The following is a 25499-nucleotide window of genomic DNA, read 5'->3' on the forward strand; positions in this document are numbered from 1 at the left end:
TAGGTTTTCGTCTTTTCTGTTCGATGAGACCAAACCAAGCGTTTTCCGAAAATTTTGTTGTGCTTTGTGCGGTAAGCAGAACGATCGGCCGGTAATCGAAATTTTATTCTGCTTCTTGCGTGTGAGTGAATTAATTATAAAGTTAAACTTTGAATCGAATCCAGATATGTTTTCTAGAGTAAGCAGAACGATCGGCCGGTCATCAAAGTTGTGTTCTGCTTTGTGCGGTAAGCAGAACGATCAGCCGATCACCGTAATTGTGTTCTGCTTTGTGCGGCCTTTAATATAAAAAAAAAGTTTTGTTTTCATCGATCAAACTACACGCAATACACGGCATACCGTTTACCAAAACGAACCCTGCCACACTCCCTACCCCATATATCCAACATCCCAGTGATTTCTCGTGGAAGTGCAGATGACTCGTCGGCTTCTATCAAAGCGAGTGTCACGTCAATAATTTCCTCCCCTTTCCCTAATTGACCTGCATTCGGACACGGCCGGCGCTGGTATTGCTTAATTTTGGGTCACCAGTTCTTAAACATTGAAGATGATGTTAGTCCCAAACTTCATCTGTTGGTTCTCTGTGTTATTACAGCTGACCTGGCAATAACGGAGTAGCAACCGTGGGCGGTCAATCATGCTCATGCTCATGCTCCTCTGCACAATCGAATATAATCTAGTTATAAACCAGCTTCGTTCTACTTATAAAACCCCTTTGTCACGTAATGTCGTCGTTCAGGAAGGACCACGGAGCATAACTTCTATCAGAAATAAGCAACACCTCGAACGACACAGAATTGAAACTTGGTTTCACCATCAGTCATTGTCGTCGGGAGACGGGACGTCATCTCGTTGGAAAATTGATTTCCCATGCAGTCGGCCTTTTGTGATGCGAAATTGACGGCCCCTATACGTTGATGTTGTTGAGGCATGCTCCACTTGAACGTATGTTACTGACATAATTCGAGAGTGAAATTTCCCTTTTCGCTGTTGAGGCTTGAGTATGTGTTGTTATTATTAATAGGTATCCCGAGCAGGACAGAATAACAGAATCATGTTATGTTGTGTTTTTGAGTTCAACTGTTTTTCTAATATAGGCTTTTATAAAAGTGATTTAGTGTTTTCTTCGGAGGAGAGAAGATTCGGAAGCTATCAAGTGAAGCATAATGTGATTTTTTGACACGGATCTGCAACCGTTATTTGAATTCATTTTGGAGATAAAATAACCAGCACGTAGGTAGTTCAGGTAGTTTTGAGAAAGTAACTGAGTGATTTATTTTCATTATTGATAGGACATTTCGGTTGATTAGTACAATAAATTCACGAGTCAAAGATGTCAAGATTTTCAAGAAATTAGAAAGTGGTGAAATGGGTATTGCAATTTTTTATTGACATACTTAATAAGGAAGCAGTGTGTAATTTTTCCATTTTTCCTGACATCATTTGTATGTAACTCCTAATATATGCTTTTTCCTTATTTTGTATAGTTTTATTTGGTTTTATAAAATCAAACAATTAAACCTACAAATGTCCAACCAAACAATTAAACAAAACATTGATTTTTTCAAATGTCGCTTGTCCTTACTTTACACTGATAACGAAGAAAAGATCTTTTATTTAATCAATTCGTTAATAAATAATAATGTTTTCACTTTGGCAATGGATTTTTTTATATGTGTTTTCATTGTTCAGCAAGAAGTTTGCATTGCCAACCGTTTTTAAATCCAGTCACACGCTGAGTGAGGTTTATTGGTACTCGAGTGTGCTTTCATATGCGTCAACGTTCCTTGCAGAGCATCTGAAGAGTAGGAAAAAAAAACTGATATGAAAAGTTTGCATAAGATATACTTCGCATCTTACCAACCTGTATTTCAACTAACAGTCCAATTCGTATCAGCTCGTTTAAAGAAGTTCCATTAGCTACTAGTCCCCAAAGTGTTTCGAAAACCTGTTGAATGGTCTGGAACGATTAGATAAGGTAGAAAAAATGTCAAGAGTTAAGCAGAATATTGTCTGGAGAACTGGTTTGCAATAATACAAAAAATTAATAATAAGAAATAAGTTAACCGCCGATGAAAACGAACGCAAGACGAACATTTTTGAGGATGACCGAAAAAACAAAGAAACCTTTTTTTATTAAATATCTTAGCTGTTCATGTACACAGCACATGTTTCGAAATGGACAAATTGATATGTAATTTGCGAAAAAAAATCCACGTGTCTTGAAGGGACCTGAGAAAACTGGTGAAAAAAACAAGGTTATCTGTTTTACGTCTTCCTGTGTTCGGCACCATCAAAAAATGGGTAGATGATGCTACAAAGCACTCATTTACAGGCAACATAGAATCTCATGAAAACTACACTACAAGTAAAAAACTTCCCATGCATACGACTCTATAGCGTCCTCCGCACCATTCATCGTGCTTCATTTATTCAGCTTTAAATTGCAATTAAAATTTCATTAAAAATCCTTAGTTGCCTGCGAGCTCGGTGCATTGCATCAGGAAACGAACGCGGCAGCGCCGAACGCATAATTTATGACTAAAGATTATGGAGTGGAAAAATAATATTGGACTGGAGAGTTTATAAATTTTACGTTTGCTGCAACGACGCATGCTTTATTTGTGGGGCCGTTTTTTTTTCAACACTTTCATCAGTTTGTATATCCTCTTCCTCTTATTCTACGTCTCTACATTTCAACTGGAATTTTGTCTGCCTTTCAACTATTAGCATTTGCACAGTTATTAATTGAAAGCTTTCCATGCGCGCCCATGCAATATGTATCTTATGTTGCAAGTACAATGGATATACTATGTCCAGGGTGTCGAGAATGTTTCACATCCAAAAATGTCCTAGAATTGACCGAGAATCAAACTCGCCGTCTCCGAATTGGCAACCCTACTCCCTTGCTCGTAAGGCTAACTGGAGATCCAACTAAACTACATCAGCACTACGCACTATGGGGCCTCCCCATACAAAAAGGCGGACAAAAATATGTTTTTCTATTATTTTTTTCTAGTTTATAAGATGTTTTTGATGTTGTTATAACAGGGCAATGTTATTAAATATCTTGGCTGTGCATGTTCCGTTCACAGCATATGCTCCAAAATGAACAAATTGATATGAAATTTGTGAAAAATAATCCATGTATCTTGAAGGGACTTGAACCCTCAACCTTCTACTCTCTAGAGGTCACGTTTGCGGAAAAGCCATCAGAATCCGAGTACCAACCTTCACCAATCAATTGAGCAAATTAAATGTGAATCCACTCCTCAATTTTCTACAATTTTTATTTAATACCCGCTTAAGATTTAATACCGTGTTATACTAAAATGAATGTGTAGCTGCAACTTCCCGACAAAATCAATCCAAAAAAATATCTGGATGTAGATTTCATAGGCCTTTTACCAATGAAAAATGTTGATTTTTGAGTCTCTCGAAGGACGAAATCTGTTGAAACACGTAGAAGATCTGTTCCGATTATAACACAATGTTCTAGAAAGTTTTCGAGGATAGGTATGGCTTTTGTTTAGTTGTTGTTGCAATGAATTTCGTTCATCCCACGCAGAGTTACGATTTTTCAGGGGCAAAATCATGCCAAAAACACTAAATCGATTTGAAGCACACCTAAATTTCAACCAATTGAGTTGAAATTTTCACCAGAAGTTTATCTTTGCATAAGAATTGTAAATACCAGTTGACCGGTCGATTTAAAGAAACTTTTTAAATTTGAACAGATCTAATGCACATGTATCCTACGTGTATGTAATCATGTGGTTTGTTCCCCCAAACACACGCGATGCGATGCTATCGCTTGGCGACTGTCATTCTGATGCCGTTGGTATAGAAGCGTAAATGGAACATTGCATGCAGTGACCCAACGATAGAGCCGCGGCGACTAGTTGTTGCCTGGGGAAGCCTTTATTGTGGCCCCTAATACTTTCTTATTGAAAAAATGGAAATGTCCCTCAATATATTTGATTGGATTAGATCGGTCACTTCATTGCAGTTAGTATACCAGTTTTTATAGGGTTAAATAACCTATTATCTAAAATTGAGTCATATTTTGTTAGTTTCAATGGATAGACCCATAGTGTCTTTGGCAAAGTATTTCTGTACATTATTTCTGACAACTTTCCCAAAGACGCCATTTTGTTTTAACAAATTTTGAAAAAAATAAAATTCCTTTCTCACTTTTAGGTGAATCAATCAAAAAAAATTTTTTCTCAAATGATACCCCTTGATGTATGCAACATACTTGCTGAACATACTATGACATTTAAAACACGATTTCATACCGAAAAAGCTGACGATCACGTTTTTCGGGATTTCAACCACTGTGGGGTGGTCCAAAAAACAACGTTTCCCAACTAAAACTTCATAACTTTTGAACCAATTTGCAATCTTTTGGCATGAATGAAAAGATTTTCAGTTATAGATTTTAGAAAAAATATTGTTCAAGGAAAAAAGTAAGCTTTAAGATGTTTAAATAATCAAAATATCTGATTTTTTTTATTTTGAACCTTTTGGACCGCAACGGCTGTTCTTTTTTATTTTTAAATGAAAATAACATTTTTTTGAAAATGACAGTATTTTTGCTTATATACGCATGGAATGGCATGCGTCTCCATCACTTCAAATGCCAATCCGTTAAATAAAGTTGCCGAGCTTGTAACTGACCAAACATAATAAAGTATTTCAAGAATGCATGATTGGTCTCATGTTCAATGTTGATTTTATGATAATGTGTCCTTCGAAAACACATTAGCATTAGCTTTGTTACGGTGTAATTAGTAGAATGGACACTTAGTGATACTCATGTTTTACTTTTTAGATAATTATCTAGAATACTATCAGAAATCAAGAAAGGGAGGGGTCCTTGATTCTCGTTTTAGACAACAATAACAAAAGCATGAGGATTACTACTCCTGGCCACGCCCATCTTCATCGTAACTAGGGAGAGGAAGAAAGTGTTGATGTGGTACTTACTTAACAAGAGGCCACCGACTTAGCGACACCCACATAAGTACTAAGGAGTTGGATAATAAGGAAGGTATTCGCTGGGTTAGGATTTGTCTGTAGCTGGCCATGCGACAGTGGTAGATCTTATCCCGTAACGCACCACGTAAAAATGTCTACCCAGTGTTACGGGTAATGTGTCCGGCGAAAATGCATATACAAAAACGGTGTTTTCAAAAAAAAAAAATTCAAACCTTCACAACTTTTGAACCAATAGACCAATGATTTGCAACCTTATGGCACGAATGGAAAGGTTTTTAGTTATAGATTTTGCAAAAAATATCAACTAAGGAAAATATAAAGCTTTAGATGTTCAAATAATCGAAATATCCGATTTTTTTTCAACCTTTCGGACCACAACGACTATATTTCTTCATTTTTTTTGCCTTTCTCGGGCAACAAAGTTGTACCGAAAGGCTATTTCACTCCAATATCGAACTTTTAATAGAAGGCTCATAGACCCATACCGTTAAATACCAATGGACTCGGCTGAGTAAATGTCTGTCTGTCCGTTTGTATGTGTATGTGTGTGTGAGTGCACATGTGCCATACAAAATCATTAGCCAATTTTTCAAAGAGTAATTCTAAACAGATTCTTTTACAACAAGTTACATTCCATGGAGAATAAAGCGTAGTTGATCGCTATTGAATTTCATAACGATTGCACATTTCAAAAAAATCTAAATATTCAAATAGTTATGAAACATAGTAATTAAGTTATAGCATGGCATAAAATGCCTTGAAGTATCAACCCATGGAAGCTCTTCTACTCGATTTAGTACGACTTTAGTACAACAATTGAAACGCAAGCTTTGATTGTATGCAAGTTACGACGCATAACGCCATAACGTTTCTGCAGCTTTCTGGTATACTAGGAATGCTCGCATAAAACGCGCACGCTAATAATACTTTACTTAGTGATTTTGAAATTAATATCACAAATTATTCAGTATTTTAACGAATTTCCCGATAATGCATTTGATTGTTTGGCATTGGAAACATCGTAAAGGTTCATCAAAGCGATTTCGAGCAGCATTTTAATTTTTATTTAAGCTTTTTGCTTACATACGCAAGGAACGGTTGTGCGTCTCCATCATTTCAAAATGGTGAAACTGAATCCATTAATTAAAGTTGTCGACATTCCCGAGCACCACATGTCAGGAAAAAAAATGTTGCAGAAGCTTTACAGTGACTGAATCTGGTCTTACATGAGTTGTCGTAACCCATGTGGAACTGCTAGGGTTGTAACTGACCAAACATAATAAAGTTTTTACTGTTGATTTTATGTTCATAATTGAAACCAGTGACGGGAAATGTCAAAAAAATGTCATGGCATTGCTTTTACTAATTTCTTAATAACTTTTTTCAAAAGTCATTTACAGTTCGGACTTTTTGATTAACATGTAGTACTTAAAGGGTCCTAGAACTTTGTCGAACAGATCATTGTTCTAAATACAAAGTGAGAGCCATGAAAGCGAAATTTAAAAAATGTCACGGAATATCATGTCATTAATGTCATTTGACACTAATTCGGCTCTCACGCCGCCAATATCATATTAAGAGAAATTACCTGTTAGAAAAGGTTTTCGGGCGCTTCAAGGGCTACATGATTATATAGCAAACATAATTGTAAATCACTTATGAGAAAAGTTATAAGCAAATTAGTCCTATTACATCGATATGACATTTCCCGTCACTGATTGAAACAGATTTAAAGACCGTAATTGTGGTGAATGATTTGTTTATCGGCTTTATCGGTCATTTCTACTCAAAGTATGATTTTATGATAAAACTAGTAATGGGTAATGTTTTTAACATAACTGCGAGTAGACGTAGGACTTATATAAGCGCAACGTATTTACATTTGACTTCTAACTTTTGGATTTATGGAGTTTGATTATAGGTATTGATATTGGAAACGACAACTTCCATGCTGTGTAGAATTATTAGCAATATGTTTATTCAAAGCTTCTGGAAATAAAACTAATGAAAAAATTCATAATTAGAATTGCTTTGTTTCTAACTGTTAAGCCCTTATTTACTTAAGCAAATGTAGGGCATTCATGAATTTATTAATGATGATAATATTTGAAGTTTTAAAATTCTATTAATAAAATTTTCAGACTTGGGCAAAATTTTAGGGGAACCCGTTTACCAAACAAAGAAATACAGCACAAAATTCGTTGCTTCTTTTTGCTAACATGCGTGCTTACTGCTAAAAAAAATACAACAATAAGAAACAAGTCAAGGAGCAGTAACCCTACTAAAATAGAGGAGGTACTGCTAATCTGGGACGGGACTTGCAAAGAGGAAAAGATGTAACTTCATCTGCAAGCAGCAAGCGCTGTCACGAATTGTCAGATGCAACCAGCACCTTTTTGTGTAAAAGTATTGGTATCCCTCGAAAAGTATTCAGAATGATTTTGTTTTACGAGTACTTTTTCACTTTGAAAAGTATTCTAGAAAAGCCGGACAGCTTTATATTGAACTGTTATGAATACGTGTTTTATTTCCGATAGGAAAATCTTTATAAAAATAAGTTTACAAATCTGTAAATCACAAACACTTTTATTGTGCTCAGAAGATTCTACCCGGGACTTAGGTGAAACACTCAAGAAAACAGTTGAGAATCGATGATCAACTGTGATGAAAAGAAGAACAAGTGTCAAAACAAGGAAAAAGAAGCCGTCTTTGCAGGTCTCGTTTTTTTTGTTTTTTTTTATATTTTTTTAATACATTTACATGTAATACAGCGAAATTTTCTAACCCAAAATGGATATTAACACTTTTGCTGATTGTGCATCTTTAACTGCTAATGCGAATAAATGAAAGTAATTATTTTAATCAAATTTTTATTTTCATCATCGCAGTTGTTTTTTTTTTGCTGGAAAAAAAGAACTGTTAAAGTATAACCATGTTTTAATGTACGTGTCGTTTAGTACCAAGCATAACTTAACATATGGTCTATCATATGCCATGACTCGTACCCATCTCGGGATCATGTGGATTATGAAACCAATCACTTTTCGTGGATGAGCAGACCATATCCCTCTAATTTTATTCTTCTTCATCCACCACCGCTGCCCTCGCTGCATCAGCCATCATCGGCCACTAGCCATGAACTCCGAGCGATGCGATGGGCGATTGCATCCATCGCAACTGACACCACTGCATCCGACCATCATCAAGCACAGAGTGACAAAAAAAATGCGCCCACTTCTTTCATGCATATTCGCAGACCAACCGGCAGTGGCGACTGCATGCTGTGTAGGTAAACAAACACAGCGAACAAACGAACGAAACGAACAATGCGCGAGCAAACAGCACGTCAGTACGTGTTGCTGTCACAAATTGTAATGGCTCGCACATGGCAGGCACTGCTTCTTTTATACACGAAGAAAATCTTCCGCTAGACCCGAAGGCTCGTGACATACCATATTCTGATGTCCGTGTTAGGAATGCACGGGATTGATTTCATATGAAATTTTTGCTGGCTTTGAAAAGAATTGAAATTTTCAATAGTCTATCGTTAGGAATCTTAAGTTTCAATGAAATAGGCAAATTGCTGGAGAGTGTCCGAGCCGATTGATATATAAATATTAAAAATCCATCGAAAGATAAAGGCGCTAGTATCGTTTGAAATCTTCCCTTCCAGCGTAACGCTCTCGATTTCCAAAAATCTAAATGACACCCAGTATAGTAAAGAAAGACGTAAGTCCTACGTCAAAATGACCGTCAAAAATACGTCGAGGAGTTGGATATTTCATCTCTAATGTCGAATTCGTTTTTAAAAAGTTCCAACCTAGGTTGGAACCAGTTCCAACCTAAGTGCTGTCAAAGTGTTTTTTTATTCGCTCAGGTTGGAACTAGGTTCGCACTAGTTCCAACCCCAAAGCTGCCGGGTTCGCACTGTGTTGTTTCACGGTTTCGCACCGGGTTCACCAATACATCTGTACATCAACTGTCAAAACCACGTGGGTGGGTGGGACTGGGCGGAATAAACAAGCAGAAGGGAGAAACGAAAGTGTCTGTTTATTAAAGTAAACTGCGCGCTGAAAATCTTTTTTTCCGGGAGTTTTGTGATATTTGTTATTGTAGTTTTAAATGAAATTAATCCGGTACTGTTGTCTAGATTCAATTCAAAAAAACCCTGATTAATCCACCTAGCGGTGATGATGCCTTTCTCGCTCGTTCAAATGGGTTGACAAACATATTAGAAAAGTCTAATATAACACTAAATAGATCTTATTTTTCAAATTTGTTTATGGCAGCCCTTACTTTGTACCGTTAAATGCACAAAAACGATCCATAAATAACATCAGAATGTTCCATAAAACGCTACCTCAAATCCAAAAAATAGCTCAGGCTTATCCATAAAGAATAATTTTAAGATCCATAACTAAGCATAACTAAGCTAAAAAACCCTGATTAATCCACCTAGCGGTGATGATGCCTTTCTCGTGCATCGTAAAATGTACTGAAAAAATCACATAGGAAAGGTCAAAAAAGCACTTTAGGGGGATAGATCGCATATTTTCTATCATTTTGCATGTTTTTGCATTAATTACTATGGATTCCCACCATTCTTGAAAAAAATTTTTTTTTTCGATTTTGAAATTTTTTTTCCAAGGGGGGACCCTTGGGAAAAAACAATGATTTTTCAATAATTCCGAAATGCAATGTCCGATCAGGCCAATTTTCAATAGCAAACAATGGGACCGCATTCCCCGTCGAATGCAACTTGTTGCGAGTAAATCGGGTAATGCTAAGTTCCAAAAAGTGTGTCTACAAAATTTGTACACATACACACATACACACACACACATACATACATACACACAAACAGACATCACCTCAATTCGTCGAGCTGAGTCGATTGGTATATAACACTATGGGTCTCCGAGCCTTCTATCAAAAGTTTGGTTTTGGAGTGAAATTATAGCCTTTACGTACACTTAGTGTACGAGAAAGGCAAAAATATATCAAATAATTGTAAAATAAGTATGTACCTTTAAACATGATCAAGAAAAACAATATCATTCCTGCTATTTTCCCATGAACGTATGACAAATGATCCATAAATGTTTGGAAAATTATTCATAGAAAACTACATTTAATAAAAAAAATACAATTTTGCGCAATTTTTATCGTGATTATGATCCATAACTTCGGTGATATGATCCATAATTTTGGTCAATTGACAAACTTTTTCTGTTTTGAAGTCAGAATCCAGCTTAGGCTTCTGGCACCTTCTGAAATAGTATGATTCTTCATCATATAGATAAGAATTCATTTTTACTGATGAGCAGTTCCGTTTTGTCAATGCCATTTAACCACTTTTCAATTAAGATTTACGATTTTGATCCGACTTAATAAAGTCTTAGAAGAATTCTACTAGGGTTGCTTTTCTTCATATAGAGAGCATTTCGGCATTTCTCAACTTCTCCCACATAATCCGAGTGCTATTTGAAATCTTCAAACAGATATGTTGTCGCTATGAATGGGTTTCCAATTAATTGGTCTCGTGAAGTCCAAGATTTAGGATTCATGTATAGCATGAATTAATTAACTATCAAAAACACAGAAGGTATGCAAACGAAAAGGTACGATTATAGTTAGTTAAAATTTATAGAGCATCAAAACCATTTACTAAAATAAATTGTTTTATTTTCAAACTAATTGTTAGCCCAGCCATGTTTTACATATACTGTGCCAATATGAATTATTTGCTGCAACGCCAGGAAGAATGCATTACAGTGAATTCAAATCAAATGTTGAAATTGATTCTGAAGTTGCTTCCATGCACACCAAAACATTATGAATATTAGGTGACATATCTGACATCTGACATTATGACACAAAAGCACATGACGTAAACTCAATCGTATATGTTTTTTAACGTCAGATGATTTAAATATGCCACGGAACCTAAACACAGCAGCCGGTGCGTTGCCGCACGAATGCACAAGCAGCAGATGATCAGTGCAAATTGCGTATAACCTGTTATACTTCGATCACCAATCTTTCAAGAAGTAAAGATAGCTGAGGGGTAGCGTTCTAGGCTCTCACTCAGAGAGTCCTGTGATCAACGCTCGTTCGGCTCTATTCTTTTTCAAAAACATATTTTCTAGTATAATACCAATGAACTTTAAACAATTTTTATTTTCTATAACTCAATACCAAATTTTTAAAACGAATTCTCTGCGTTTGTAAACAAAGATTAGAACATCGATTCGTCAAATCTAAGAGGCGAGAGCACTCCCACGCAATCCAACACCACCAACAGACAGCCGAAGTCTACACCTTTATATCAGGCTCAGTGGCGCCGGGAGTGGGTGGGACAAGTAGGACATGTCCTACGCATGAAAATACCTGGGTAGGACAGTCGAAGCATTGTCCTACCCATGATTATGGTAAGAACATACCCTATGGATAACTAAAAGATAAATGAATAAATAAAAGATCAAATACTATTAATACTATTTCAATTTCTAGATCTAAAAAAATATCATTAAAACGTTCCGAAGTTAATCAGAGGTTAAACTGACAATCGTGGAGGTTTCCGGGATTGTGAATTAGAAATCTATTCCGAAAGGCTTCTCAATGTCTATTAGGAATTCTTTCCATTCCAAAAAGTGCTCAATGATGTATTGGGATTTTCCAAGATGTCTTGAGACTTCTAATAGTTTCTGTTCTTCCATAAAATTGTTGAAGTTTTCTGGAAGTACGTAATTATTTCTGCTAGTCCAGGAAAGCTCACAGAATTTCTAAAATTTTATAAGAATTGACAGACTGACAGGTGAATTAATCGAAAGTAGAATATCTAAACAAAGATGTAGCTTAACTTAACTTAGCTAAGACTAGGTGTACTTGTCAATGATTGCTTCAACGTGACTGATCAGAACTGGTGTAAATTGCGCTATGATCCAAGTGAATAAAGGTTGGTATTTACTACCTACGGCACCAGTCAGTTAAGAAAGAAAAGAAATGTTAGTGTGCAGCTATTGTTGCTACTAGATACCAGGAAATCATCCAGAAAATCATCCTACATCCTCAATACCACAGAAAAGAAATTTCGTTAACTCGGTAAGGAAGGTGAACAGAAGTATAGATCGAAGATTCATATAGAAAAGTGATGTAGTCTATGTAGTATACACCCAACCGGCAGTTGATAGATTTTCTAACAATTCTGTATAAGAATCTACCAAAACCAGTATAAGAACTGGGCATATGCGAAATTGCTAGATTCTTATACAAATATTGTATAAAAATCTAACAATGTTGTGAGCTTTTCTTACATTTTTTGTATAAGAATCTAACAATTTCGCATATGCCCAATTCTTATACAGGGGTTGGTAGATTCTTATACAGAATTGTTAGAAAATCTAACAACCGCCGGTCCTTGCTAACGGCTGACAACAACGTTAGTCGTGAAATACGAAGGCGCATCATCTGTGGAAGTCGGGCCTACTACGGGCTCCAGAAGAAACTGCGGTCGAAAAAGATTCGCCACCGCACCAAATGTGTCATGTACAAGACGTTAATAAGACCGGTAGTCCTCTACGGACATGAAACATGGACAATGCTCGAGGAGGACTTGCAAGCACTCGGAGTATTCGAGAGACGGGTGCTTAGGACCATCTTTGGCGGTGTGCAAAGAAGACGGTGTGTGGCGGCGAAGAATGAACCATGAGCTCGCCCAACTCTACGGCGAACCCAGTATTCAGAAGGTGGCTAAAGCCGGAAGGGTACGATGGGCAGGACATGTTGCAAGAATGCCGGACAGCAACCCTGCAAAGATGGTGTTCGCTTCCGATCCGGCAGGTACGAGACGGCGTGGAGCGCAGCGAGCGAGATGGGCAGACCAGGTGCAGAACGACTTGGCGAGCGTGGGGCGTATCCGAGGATGGAGAGATGCGGCCTCGAACCGTGCATTGTGGCGTCAAATTGTTGATTCAGTGTTATCTGTTTAGATGTTAACTAAATAATATATATATAACAACCGCCGGTTGAGTGTAAGAACTCTTTTTGACCCCTGAACCGCTGCGCTCGTTTTCAGAGGGAAACCAGCATCAAACCCCAGGCTGCTCGTCTAGAGCCAACGGCAGCCCCCGGGGAGGGTACAAAAGACCTCTTTTTTCTCCGGGTCTCAGGGTGTTGAGACGCTGGGGAAGTTTTCGGAGTACGGGAACCTATCTGAGAACTGGTACTTACGGTCAACTCAATCGCTTTATTTGGCTTTCCAAAATAGCACTTGATGGTTATGCGGTTGCGGGACGCAACTTGGTGGTGAGGCGATAGCGGAAGACGGCTACTGGCGGGATGCGGTAGCGGGACGTAGCTTGGCGGTGAGGCGATAGCGAACGATGCCTTGGCGGTGATACGATGGCAGGACACAACTTGGCGGTGAGGTGATAGCGGAAGACTGCTTGGCGGTGATACGTGGCGGTTTACAACTCGGTAATGGAACGACAGTGTGAGGTGACTTCGATGGCGTCTCTCGTGGCTTGGTTGGTCGGTTGGAGGGCGAGATTGGTGCCAGAACCAGGGTTATTCCGAATCGGTCGATGGCACCAGATTGCTGGACACGCGGAACGGTAAGCCCGGAGTGAGGCGGTTGCCAGGGTTGGCCCAGATGGCCTCTCGTACGCCGACAAGGCGGCACGTGGTTTATATTAGAAGTAATTTTTGTGGGTTGAGCTCTCCGGAGTTCCTTAGAACCCGGACCGAAATTTTAATACACTTCACTGCTGTTCTCGGGACCGATCTTCCGAGGGAAAACAATTGGGCTGCAGATGACCGGGGAGCAACAACCAACAAATCTCACGATACGTTCATCAAACTTCTTTTTCACCAAAACTCGTCTTCGACTGCACTTCTTGCAATCTACTGACTCCTCGTTGCCAATTCGTACGTTTTCTTTCGCACCAAACTACCCGACGGTCACTCTCCAACGCTCGTTTATCCATTTCCTCTATTCAGTTCAGTGGCGATCCATCACCCACCAATCACCCAGATAGAGGCTCAGTTCATTCGCGCGACTTTGTCGACTGCGCTGGTGTAGCCATCTGAATTGACCGTTTATTTAGATGTGCCTATCTTTATAATAATGATCCCTTATTTTCCGTACTTATCATGTATTAATGCACAAATGTTACCCGCCGGTAACAGTAGTCATTGTGTGTTGTAGACTTTGCCAGATCTCCTGTCTATAAGACAGAAGCGGTAGTCACTAGACTGCCGAACTCGTCTCCAAAAGTTGAGAGACTAAACAAGAATGTGGGAGAACATTCGCAGAAATATGCGAATATGAAGCAGTTTATGATGATTGTAGCACATCCGGATGTCTGGTAGCAAGCCTATGAGAAGAAGAATTCTGAAAGCTTCTAAGAGTTTATGGGAATCTGTAGGAATCACAAATATACCTACGTTTGCATGAAATCTTAGAAGTTAGAAAGGTCCGAAATTCGGAGTAACATTACTCTTGAGATTTCTGAAATCCCGCAAATAGTACTGAACACCTTTAAAGATTCTTGGACGATCATAAGCTTTACTGGTAGATCGAAGCGATGTTTCTGGAGATTTCTAAAGGTTCGAATTCCTAGAAGTTAGTGACAATTGCTTAAAACCATCCCAGGGAGTTTTATAACTCATCTGAGGATGTCCGAAAAAAAAAGTGAAATACAGTATTCTATAGATTTGATAATCCAGTTTTGTCCTACTCACGTCTCGGAACGTGGCCGCGCCTCTGATCAGGCTACATATATACACATGTTGTTTAATCGAAATAATTAGACTTTCGTGTTGCCAATCTAAAAGTGGCAGTGCGAGTTGGCTCTTGTTTCGGACGGCGGGACGATCGCGCGATTTGCCGAAATTTTGTGTTTTGCATTGCGCGGCCGGTAATAAAGTTAATTAGTGCAGTGCGAGTTGGCTCTTGTTTCGGACGGCGGAACGATCGCGCGATTTGCCGAAATTTTGTGTTTTGTTTTGTTTTTCCTTAGGACGGTTCGTAAGTAAATTGATGAATATATTTTATTATTTTTACAGCTCGAATAGTGCTCCCTATTATTCACCTTTCCCACTAACACAAATTTTCCTTCCCGAGACATCTATGAAGGTAGTATGGGTTCCCTGCATCTTCACTAGTAGATGTTGAACTAACATTCCTTCCCTTCCTTCCGTGATTGTAAGGACGTGGCCAGGTATACAACTGCTACTGTATAGGAAAGGTACTAATCCCAAGTACCAATTTGCGACAATATACAGTAGATTGCTCAATTGAGCATTGTATAGCCACCCACGATTTGTACAATCACATATGCTATGCTATGCTATGCTTTCGTGTTGCCAATCTAAAAGTAAATTAAATTTCGAACCTGAAAAATCCAACTATTTTCGGTTAAAATGTGTTTTAACGTTTTAACAACCATTTTAAAATTGACGTCCTATATCCCTTGCCGGGTGAAATAAAAGGCATCATCCGGCCCCATTTTGTTTACTCGCTTTCGTCAGGGCCATGCGGTGTGTTGGTGATGCTTCCTTCTGCGATATTCATCCGACGGCAAGCGAATGAAGCGAATGCAGTGCCGTTCGCTCCCGCCGAAATGTGCTTGCATAGCGTCCTCACGCACATCAGCTGCGCTCCCATACGCTGATTGAACGCCGCTGATCGAACTCGTATGTAGGGTATGCGAGCGCATGGTAGCAAAATAATAGAAAAAATGGGCCTGATTACGTTTAGTAAAGAGAAACGTTATTAATTATTGAACACATTTCTTTTCGTTAAAGGTTACCCAAATAAACACTTATAAGGCGATCATGGCCTCAGTGGAGACAATGGGGTCTTAATAATATTGTTCATCATTGCATTACTTAACGTTTGCTTTACTTGAAGCGACACGTTGTAATTGTGCCATTATGAATATTAATTGAAAACAATAATTTCTCCAACAAATTGGCTTTCCTACCTATATACTGCCGCCGCAAGCGTAACTGTTCCATATTTTCTTCCATGCAAAATCAATATTGGACGATTATGCTTGCGACGGCAGTATAATGGAGCTCATTTTACCTCCAAGAAATTTAGATTAATTATTAAGACGAAATGAATCCAATTTCATTTCTAGCAAATTCAAAGTTTGTCTATTTGTTAATGCATTAAAACTATCAATTTCGAATTATCAAATATATATTTTCTTTCATTGATTCAATAATACTTCCAATATTGGCACCGTTACCCTAGCAGAGTGAACTCTGTGGCTTTGAAAAGAAATGCACACATACTAATTTGATAAATACTGTACGACTTCGGTTTACTCATACCATGTGAGTTCCGATAGTTTTGTGGTATGGCAAGCGCCTTCCACCCCAGAGGTCAGAAGTTCGAATCTAGGTGTATTCAGTTGAGAACATTTTGCTATTTTTTTATTCGCAAAAACTCCTGATTGCGATGAGCTATTGATCTAATTTTCAATAGCAAACAATGGGACTGAATTCCGCGTCGTCTGCAACTTGTTGCAAGCAAATCGGACAATGGGAAGTTCAAAAAAGTGTGTCTACAAAATTTGTACACATACACACATACACACACACACATACATACATACACACATACAGACATCACCTCAATTCGTCGAGCTGAGTCGATCGGACATCACCTCCTATCAAAATTTTGTTTTTGAAGCAATATTATAGCCTTTACGTACACTTAGTGTACGAGAAAGGCAAAAAATGTTAGGGAAGTTATGTATTCATAAGTTCATTCAGGTTTTCCTGACAGATGGTGTCCTATATTAGGTTGGTGGATAGAATTATGTAGTTTGGGAATTCCCCTTGAAACCCGTTCACAAAATCCGCTAAGAATTATCAGAAAAATATATTTGAGGAATACCGAATAGAATTATTTCTTATACAGAAATTCTTCCAAAAACTCTTTCGTGGGTTTCAGAATTTTCTTCGAGAATTCCGCCAGAAATTCGTTCAGTAATTCTTTCTTGAATTTTATCCAGGAATTAATTCGGAAATTCCTACAATATAATTCCTTCAGGAAATCCTTCTGGAATGCAGGAACTTACTCGAAGTTTCGTTCAGGAATTGCTCCGCAAGTTTCGTGCATAAATTTCCCCGGAAGTACCTTGAGCAATTCCTCCGGGAGATTCTTGAAAATTGAAAATGCACCGGGCCCAAAATCCGGCGGAAAATTTTCCCGAGGTGTGAGGGCTACCTTTAGCAGGAGAGGTAGCGAGGAAAAAAATTTACGAATCCTGGAGAATTTTTATTACATGCTTCTGAGTGTTCTCCGAAAAAAACACCTTTGCAGAAATAGATGAATTTTTGTAAAATTGAAAATCTCTTTTACATGAATTCTATACGGAATTCTTGGTATAAAAATATGCACGGGATTATTGTAATAATTAAATAGGGGAACTGTTCCGATCTCCATCTCACTGAACATCCCGGATAAAAAATTACAATAACTTGAATGACATAACCCATTGAAATACAATAAATTGTGTGATAAACAATACAAACAATTGTACGCTTATTGTAAAATGTTCTCGGTTGTAAAAGATCTTTATTGTACTTATATATTGTATATATATATATTCATCGCATCGGGAAACAAAGAAATGCAGCACCAATTTCGTCGCCTCTTTTTGAAAACATGCGTGCTCACTGCTGAGAAAAATCACAAAAATAATAAACAATCCAAATGCCTTTCCATTGCTTTGTTTTCGATGGGATGAATATCCGAGCTATGAGATGAATTACAGGAGAAGTTTCCCTATTTATATCCACCCAAAAGTAAATTTCACTATCCGTAAAAATCAGTACACGCACTTAAACATATTTATTTATCATGATCTGATTAGTCAAGGCCAACGCACTGCCAGTGCACTGGATGTCCTGGATCATATGTTTCGAATCAAAACAAACACGATGCTACGCACACCAACATATCCAATGACAGATGGAACTGAAAATGTTTTTTTATTCAGGGTTCGGGTTGGCACTGACCCAGGTTTAAAAACGAATTCGACATAAGCTACACTTTTACAAGTCCAGATTTTCTCAGTTTTCCATGAAATAATGGTCAATATTTGGTTTCGTAATTTTATTTCTACAAGAAAGATTTTATAATATAACGCACTTTTCTTCATCCGGAAACGAAAACAGTACGATAATGCTCATTCTGAGGTTTCAGGGGATGAAATGATTGTGTCCCAGGTATTTGCTTTATATTAGTATAACGGCTTATTTTTTTTCTCCATCACTTTTCCGTGAAAAAATCGTAATTTATTTTGAAATATATTTTTGAAATAGCCCATAAATTAATTAATTTCAAACCCATGAAATGCATTTTGTTTTGTTTTTGTTGATTTATTAAGACAATTTAAATAATAAGCTATCTTCTGCAGATAAAGATGAGATATATACAAGATTTATTACAAGTTTGTTTCGTTCCGCTATTCGACAAAAAACAATATTCCGGGTAGTTTAGTGTCTTGTAAAAAAAATCTTGTATCGCAGAGCATTAGTTGAATGTGCATCTACGCTGCGGGTAAATATATTTTATGGTAAACTAAGAAAATCTGAACTTGTAAAAGTTTTACTCAGAGATTAAATATCCATCTCCTCAAGATATTTTGGACGGACACATTATCATAAAACGAACATTGAACATGAGACCAATCATGCATTCTTGAAGTGTTGTATTGTGTTTGATCAGATACAAGCTCGACAACTTTTAATTAACTTATAGTTAACTTATAATTATCTTTTAATTAACTTAACTTATAGGTGATGGAGAAGCATGCCATTCCATGCGTATCCAGCTTTTTACGCTAGCCATAAATAAACTGTGGTTGTTTAAATTTGACGTTTGATGTGTACAGATTTTATGGTACTGGTCAAGTATCCATGGAATCTGTCCAAAACATGCCATATGTCAATATTTTTTATTCCAATATTTTAAGATATTGGGTGCATGACTTTAGGGATATAAAATCCCGCAGGTGATTGAGCTAGGGACAGCTTGAAAGCAGAAGCAATCGCCGTGGTCGGGAAACGGAAGTTGCACGTAACATCAGGGTTAATATTTTTTGATTTTTATTCCAGGATGCCTTTCAACTAGCAAACAGTCCTGAAGAAATCGAAAAAGATCCTTGAGGTGATATGAAAAAAACAGCAGAGGTGATTGTTGTGGGTATGAAATGTGTTCACAAACATCAACTGATTTTTGTTAAATCCTCCTGGAACTCTTAAGGAGGCTGCCAACGAATCATTCCAGCACCCACAATTAATCTTTCACATACATTCATTGGTTGCCTTCATATACGTTCCATAACTTGCTAAATCATTAATAAGACAGTTTAGAAACACCTCTCCACCCGATTTGGCTCTTGAATACCTTTCCGCTTAAAATAATGAATTTCTATGAAATGAATACTATGCCTATAAAATACTGATTGTTGTTGGTTTATCATGAAGCAGACGTAGTTTTCAATCTCGAATAGTAAACCATTGCAAAGAAAATAGAGATGAGGTAGTGGGTTGTGTCATTTTGAAATTGGCCTTTTATTAATCCTCAAAATCCACGACGCGTTGGTGTAGTGTCAATGGCGTGTAAAGCAATGGGGTTGTCGGCAGCACTCCAGTGATCTTGTCCCCTAATCTGTCCATGCAGGATATGTTAAGCCAACGCCGTGGGATACACCTCAGCACCAGCACCACACACCAACAGAACACAGAGTATCATGCGCCCCCTCGATTTAAACCGTTTGAAGGCAAGGTGTCCAGCAAAAAACGACAGCTCGTGATTTTCTCTCCTAAAACAGAAGAATATATTAGCCAATATTTATAAGAACGAATCGTACTTCTCTTGAAAAATTTCTTTTTTGACATATTGTTTCAGAAATCTAAGCCTGCTTAGACCAGCGCTATAAAATCTGTACACAACAGATGTCAAAATTGATTACCATAGTTGATCCGTAGCTATAATAAAAAGCTGGATGTAAGCTGAGACGAGACCTGCAAAGACGGCTTCTTTTTCCTTGTTTTGACACTGGTTCTTCTTTTCATCACAGTTGATCATCGATTCTCAACTGTTTCCTTGAGTGTTTCACCTAAATCCCGGGTAGAATCTTCTGAGCACAATAACAGTGTTTGTGATTTACGGATTTGTAAACTTATTTTTATAAAGATTTTCCTATCGGAAATAAAACACGTATTCATAACAGTTCAATATTAAGCTGTCCGGCTTTTCTAGAATACTTTTCAAATTGAAAAAGTACTCGTAAAACAAAATCATTCGGAATACTTTTTGAGAGATACCAATACTTTTACACAAAAAGGTGCTGGTTGCATCTGACAATTCGTGACAGCGCTTGCTGGTTGCAGATGAAGTTACATTTTTTCCTCTTTGCAAGTCCCGTCCCAGGATGTAAGCAAAAAACTGTAATTTTCCAAAAAATGTAGTGCAAAAACGGCTTGGTTAACCTTTGCAATTTTTTTAACTGTACGTGTAAAAACATTTGAATTTTCATTTGAAAAAATAAAAAAGAAAAGTCGTTGCGGTCCAAAAGGTTGAATATAAATATATATAAAAGAATAAGATATTTTGTTTTTTAAACTTCTAAAAGCTTACTATTTTCCTTTAACAACATTTTTTCTAAAATCTATAACTAAGAATCTTTTCATTTGTGCCAAAAGATTGTAAATCGGTCCATTGATTCAAAAGTAATGAAGGTTTGAAAACATTTGTTTTAAGGAAACCTCGATATTATGAGCAAAATCGGAGAACTTTTTTTTCGACTCCATTCTTTTTTCATGGATTCGCTGCATAAATGACAAGTTGAAACTGTGTTCCCAGTGTACTATTTTTTACCATATTCACGCAGTTTATAAGTGTAGAACAGAAATTCTTTACCTTTGCGTTCTACGATCCACGCCGATGAGAATCAAATCGGTCAAATAAAACAAATTGGACAAATTGGGAGAATGGAATAAACGGATCTTATTTTGTCAATTGGAGCAAATGAACAAAAACTTGGCAAACAGATCAAGTAGAAAAATAGGGTACCCCAGTTAAAAGTTACCGGTTTGACTCGAATCCCGAACATGACCCATATTCCAAACACTCGTGTTTAAAAGGCCCTTTCAACTTTATTCGCACAATTATTCTTATATGGTAGTGAATATATTTACAATCTTAATCATCAGTAGGGAAAATCATTTTAGTTTTAGTTTTAAGGCGTGTTTACATACTACACGCCAGTGAAATAATTTTTTTTTGTGAAAATAATTATTACCATTCCACGTATTCACTCTTAAACATTGCTGCTAAAAAAATAATACAAATTTTTATAGCAATTTTGACTATTTTTCAAAATGAGCCAAAAAACCTTTTTTTTATTTTGTGAAAACAATTGTAAGGTACTGTTACCAATTGCATATCCGTATGAAATGAGAATATGCAGTAACAAATAATGTCGTTGGAATACTCGTTTGATTGTTTTAATTTGTCTGGTATTAATGGTTTCCCCTTTGTCTATGAGTGTAATATGTGCTGCTCGTTGTTCCCCTTGTGTTGCAAATTGCAACAGAATGACCCGCTTGTGCGAACGTTGTGCGCTTGTTTGCTTCATTCGATGACTACCATATGGTTTAAAGTAGAGATGGAATTCTCACGGCATTATTATGCTATCCAAGCGCTGTTGCTGTAATAATACCACAACAAATGATCGGCTGGTGACGGCCCCGACAATGTTTAAAAAATATATTTTAATCAACTTTTGCTCATAACACCAGTTGGGTCGGAACCATAATCGGTTTAGTAACATTTGTGGTCGGTTCATTCAGGCGCCATGGAATTGTTTTATTTTATGGATGTGGGTGAATGGTTTATGTTTACATTAATTGAATTAATGAGAATATGCAAACCGATGACAATTGGTTTTGTACTCCGCATTAAGCATGTATCGTGATCTGAAATAATTATTAAAAACTCCTGTGACAGCTTAGTTACATGAATTGTAATTGTTATACCAAATAACAATCCAATTGATCCAATGCTGTTTCTGTGGGTTGTGCATGAAGGTTTTTGCTGGCAGTTCCAGAGAGTTTCCCACGAACAGTGAGATGATCGAAAAGGGAGCGCCAGCACTACTAGGGCAACCATTCACATATCTTTGACACATTTTTAAAGCGTATGGCTTACCGAGAGATAGAAAGGAAGAAGTATCAAGTTTTATGAAATAAGCAGCAGGAAAGAAAATATATTTCGGATCAGCTAATCGACTTTCATCACATGTATGAAATAGCACTAACAAATATTTTCATTTCAACTCTTTTTCTGCCTTTCAAACATAGGTAAATCAAGAAATTACTGGACAATGATGCTGATAATTGATGGTACAGTAATGCAAAACAACCGACAAGCAGCTGGAAAATTAAGTTTATATCCACTACCTTTTGAAAAATTTGAAAATATAAAAAACAAGTTTAATAAGAATCATATTTTTTTTGTTTTCTTGAATGTCATGCAAAGCGCAGTAATTCTACAATAAATAATATTTTCTAATAATCAAATCTAGTTTGGGATTTAAATTCGTTCCCCGTGGACTGATTTAGGCTCAATGATTGTTGTTGGCCAATAGGCATCATTTATTGCGATCTGGAAATATTCAAAAAATGAATTCAAATGACACAAAAAGATAAGAATTGATAGAAATAGTGGAAGGTATTCTCTGGAACGGATATTTTGACCGCTGTAATGCGTTTGCGTTTTCTCATTTTTATTTAATGTTCGAGAAATGCATTTTTTTTTCCTAACTAGTTTCTTAACTAAATTCTCCATATAGGGACACGGCAGGTATTTCCGTCCATCGTCATAGGGGCTAAAACCAACGAAAGCAACGTACATTTGCTAGAACTCCACTATAGCAGAACGTTTCTCCTGAGCTTACGATTTGGTACGTATGAGTTTTACAAAAAAGCGTATTTTTTATTGGTTTTCGAGACTATGACGAACAGACGAAAATACCTGCCGTGTCCCTACTTATCCTATATCTTTTTTGAAAACGCGAACATATGACTCATCATGAAGTGGAATCTAAAACGCCAATTCACATATTGACAGCTTGATTACTACAATAAGACAAGGCCTATTCCCAAAAAATTAGCAATGTCAAAGCAAAAACACCATGGCCTGATAGTGTATCAAAATTTCACATTAACTAATATCCTTAACGAAATATTTCGTTGTTCTTGTTTGTTCCCACACTACAAGCTAGCGTTGTCTGCTACACACCGCACATCGAATCTATTTCCACGTGCACTATTTGTTTCCCCTTATTTCATTAATCACTGGAGCATCCATTAACAGTTTGTCGATTACTTATGTATTCATTTCACATGTTTGTTCTGCAATATTAGCCTCCGCAAAACGAAATACATAAAGGCTCCCTCAGACCTAAGTGATGCCATAGCTGCGGTTCTATCGTTGAGACGCTGCAGACATTGTTCCATTTACGCTTCCATACCAATGGCGACAGTATCGGGTGGGGCTTCAAAATCGCCAATTTAGCATTACGTAATTTGTAAACAAACCCAAAAATGATTTTCCGCGCCAATAATTTGCTGCGTTCTGCAAATCCTAACACTGCCGACCGCATTTAACAAAACCCTTCATCCATACCAAACAGCATGACCGTCTGGAATCTGGTGGAGGCGCACGGTGGCTTATAAATCACAAATCATTCCACCGTTAGCTACAAGCACTCACTCTAATTAACCTTTCTTGCCACACTTCCTCCGACCAGTTGATTGATTATTCACATCCATTTTGGTTTTCGTCATATAATCCAGAAATTAACGAGACTCTGCTACTAATCCTTTAAATCTAATCCTTCGATAATCCTTAAAAAAAAGCCATAGGAAGTAGTGATCCGACTGGTGTGCACATATCTTTTCGACAGTTTGGTGAAGTTCAGAAAGAAACAAAGTGCCACGTTTTTCATCTCTTATCGGAGAGCCGTACTTGGTGTATCTAACCGCACCGAAGACAGTTCGCAACAAACTGGCCCATGCTTGGCAGCATCACTTTCCCACAGACTGCTGGATCGTGCGGGAGTTCATTCGATTTATCTGGTTCATTCAATCGGAACTCAACTTGCGTGAAAGCGGATGTATTTGGTGGTGAGATTCATTGACCCGTGAGGCAGTACAGTTTTGAGGTATGTGAGTAACGTTATCCCATATACTGTTTATTCATTACGCCGCAAACATAACCTACAACATCATTTTTTTGTTTGATGTTTTGGTATACTTATTTCAAAACCATATTATTTCTTTCTCATATTTTTTAATGCAAACTACGTTGGTCGCTTTAAGTGGCTAACAGGAAGAAATGTTTATCTTGTTTTCAAATCAGATGAATGGAACAGGTTAAATGAAAAAAGTATTGTTACCATTCACAAAATCAAGGTAAGAAAAATACGCCTATTATAAAAATATTGCGCACATATAAAAATATTTCGATAACGCAGAGTCTTTAAAGAGTCAGCTTTTAGTAAAATTATTCACAGTTTCATTAACCTTCCGGGACTCGCTTAGTCCTGGATCACTCATGCAGTCTCGCCTCCGTTGTTCATGTCAAGCGATCTTTTTAGGCAGTATTGTATTTTGTACAACGGTGCGAGTCCTTGAAGGGTAACTTTGCGATACGAGGGCTCTATAAAAAAAATCGTACTAAAAACCTTTAATCCTTTGAAAATGCTCAAGGGTACTCTTTAAATTATATCAAACTGTTATGAAAACTCACATGTGAATATGTACGTTATGTGGAAGATATTGATTTGGAAAATGTATTGGAGGTAACCACTTTCCCTTCGATGGGACTCGAACCCATGACCCTACAGTACGCTAGACTAAATACTCACGCTCCTCTAATGTGGACGTGTACAATACACATGTGGAAGTATTGGCTTGAGAAATGGATTGCGAGTGATTTGACTATGCGTCCAATTTGGGAATCTCGAGCTCGTTCAGTAGCCGCTAGGTTGCGAAGGCCGACGGAGGTCCTTCGTAGCTTAGTTGGTTAAAGCACCAGTCTAGCGTACTGTAGGGTCATCGGTTCGAGTCCCATCGAAGGGAAAGTGGTTACCTCCAATACATTTTCCAAATCAATATCTTCCACATAACGTACATATTCACATATGAGTTTTCATAACATTGTAAATTAACGTCCAAGTCGGGTGGTTTAATCCCCGGAAATAGGCAATTACCTTTGATTGAACTATATCAAACTGGTAATGGGTGGTTATGAAGCGAGCAACCTATTTCCTACAAATTTAATATGCAACAGCAGAAAAAATCTTGATTCCATGCCTTCCCGATTATTCGGATTTAGTGCTTATGCTGCTGTTCGATCGATTCGGGAACGTTATCAGAGGGTTGCGGTTTGCACTATGTGTGTG

At 37.5% G+C, this 25499-nt stretch overlaps 1 long non-coding RNA gene across 2 annotated transcripts; it reads right to left on the bottom strand.

Annotated features, from left to right (window-relative positions):
* Positions 1-1371: 1371 nt before the first annotated feature.
* On the bottom strand, positions 1372-24081 carry LOC134216121 (uncharacterized). 2 transcript variants are annotated; one of them, XR_009980500.1, is made up of 3 exons: positions 23807-24081; positions 1865-1960; positions 1372-1798 (listed from the first exon to the last, which is right to left on the bottom strand). It is a non-coding gene; the product is annotated as an uncharacterized LOC134216121 (long non-coding RNA). The 2 variants fall into 2 exon arrangements; XR_009980501.1 differs by having other exon boundaries at positions 23632-24081.
* Between the last annotated feature and the right edge of the window lie 1418 nt (positions 24082-25499).

The sequence above is a fragment of the Armigeres subalbatus genome, chromosome 2 (assembly GCF_024139115.2).
Source record: "Armigeres subalbatus isolate Guangzhou_Male chromosome 2, GZ_Asu_2, whole genome shotgun sequence".
In the NCBI taxonomy this organism is placed as follows: Eukaryota; Metazoa; Arthropoda; class Insecta; order Diptera; family Culicidae; genus Armigeres; species Armigeres subalbatus.